We start from the raw sequence: 2,497 nt of genomic DNA, 5'->3' as shown, positions 1-2,497 counted from the left end.
CACACACACACACACACACACACACACACACACACACACACACACACACACACACACACACACACACACACACGACACACACACACACACACCCACACACACAACACACACACACACACACACACACACAGACACACACACAGACCCTAAGCTAAGCTTTTTACAAATGCCGATACGTTCTAGTATAAAGTGCTGCGATATTACTAAAGCAGGATCAGGCCCCCTCCGAGTAGAGCGAGTCGCTTGCCCCTGTAACCGCTGCCGTGTGGTTCAGCTGTCGGACCTGTAGGGACAGTCACGCCCCCTCACTCCTAATGAGGCAAAACTGCTGTAATTATGCTCCCCATCCCCCACCCAGAGCCTTCTTCCACCACGGGGGAAACAAGCCCTACCACAGGGTCAGAGTGCTGGCTGGCTCCTATATGAGTCTAACCTTTGAGTTGGAATTGTGCTGAAATATATAGGTAGCCATATCTTTCTATATCATTGTCTCTGCATAGGTCTGAACATATATGATTTGCTTTCATTTATTCTTTTAACATGTTACTCTCCAAACTGCTTCGCTGTCTGCTGTAGGCTATTATGAGCTGCCTGTCTCCAATGGAAATGACGCAGTGGAAATATCAAATATTAAGTCCATGGGTACATTAGGCCTACTCTTTAATATTAGTCTCTTAGGGGAACAGTTGATATTTGCAACTACTAAAAATAGTCTTTACAATTCGGCTGATGACTAAAAACATTGTTAACTGACAAAGCAGTTCGATGTAATTAGCCCTACTCCGGCGACGAGTTCCCCTTGTCCTATGCGAAGGTTTGTTTGATAAAGTAACTGAGCGACAACGGGACCACTACTGCTCCCTGACGGACAAACGTGGCATTGCGTCTTTCTTTGTGCACCCATCCTGTCCGGACATATCCTACACAAATCCTCAAATAAAAAAATCGAATCATTACCATATAGGTAAAATCCTATTTATTTTCCATAGCTAACATAGGTTCAGCCTTTGTGGAAAATATAATTTTTTTACGACTCAAATCTTTTATGACCTATATTTAATCACCAACATTTTTTTTTAAAGTGGGACAATTACAGTGATTATCATGGAAATAGAGAAATACGGTGGTTTATTTTCAACCAAGCATTCAAAGCTACTCTGCCGCGGCACGGAGCATCCAGGGGTTGGCCGACAGCGAGTGCCTGGCAGGGCGCGGGGACTGTGGTGCGACATGAACACACACTGACAGCCTTATGGGACCATCAGGCACGGGGGCGGGGAGGCACCGGACGGTGGGTCAGGGCCCGGGGTGGCTACAGGCCACTGGGACAGAAGAGCCATGAGGCAGCCAGGAGACGACAGAATGGGCACAGTCACCATGGAAACACAAGCGGCCCAGGCAAATCATGGCAACTGGTAACTAAGTAACAGGAAACGACGGACCATAGAGGGCCACGGGTCTGGTTAATCAGGGGAGGGGGGGGGGGGCAATGGCGAATAGATTAGGGCCAGAGGTCTGGTTCTGGGATGCCCATCCCCACCCCCCCTGTGAAAAGTGTGCTCGTTCGGTCTCCACGCGAATTGGATTGACACAGGATTAGTGTCAACATGTGCACAACAGAGGTGCAACCTCCGCCCCTCCCAGGCCATCCCTCTCTCTGCAAATGGGACCTTGAACCACAGGGTATTGGCACGAGCAGAAGGAAATGGCGTTCAGCTGTATAGGCAAATTAACCTGCATGCAGTACTTTGTGCATGGCTGAGTGTTTGCATGTGTGCAGTGTGTACAATATCTACTGCATCTTTGTGGCCTTGCTGAACTCGCAGCCTGATTAGGCATTTCATTGTTTAATACAATTTGTGTTTTAGTCGTGATAAAACTTCATCTGGGAGGTGTGATACTTGATGTACTTGTTAATGGACTGTTCATGTGTGAATTTGTGGCCCAAAAGGAGACCGAGCTTTAGACAGGAAGCTACAGTTGAAGCCCCTTAAGGAAGTTACCCTCAGGAAACAGCAGTGAAAACGTACCTGGCAGTTCATTTCCATAAATCTCAAGCTGCTGTACATATATAATAGAGGCCAGAGGGATTTCCCACACCACTAGGTTAGTGCAGAAGTGAGGAGCTTGTTTGCAACTTGATAATCATAATGGTCCTCAAGATTGTATCTTGAGGACCGAAAATAACGAAAATAAAAATAAACGAAGAAAAAAACAACTAATTACTCTCTCTCACTAATGACCACTAACCCAGCCCTTTAAATGTGTAGCAAATTATGTTTCTCTTTCTATTACATGCTGCAGGGCGAATACAGTTAAATTTTCCCCCCCCCCCCCTACATAAAGGAAGTAGGCTTATATATTATATATATATATATATATATTTGTATATTGGTAATATTAGACTGTTGGAGGATCTTTCATAATTCTAACTCTGAAACAGCTCTCATAAAATGATGTAGATTACCCAGTTGATAACCAATACACTCTTAAGGCC

Source organism: Gadus chalcogrammus, chromosome 1 (genome assembly GCF_026213295.1).
Source record: "Gadus chalcogrammus isolate NIFS_2021 chromosome 1, NIFS_Gcha_1.0, whole genome shotgun sequence".
NCBI classification, from domain to species: Eukaryota; Metazoa; Chordata; class Actinopteri; order Gadiformes; family Gadidae; genus Gadus; species Gadus chalcogrammus.
Note: the sequence above shows the minus strand (reverse complement) of the source record.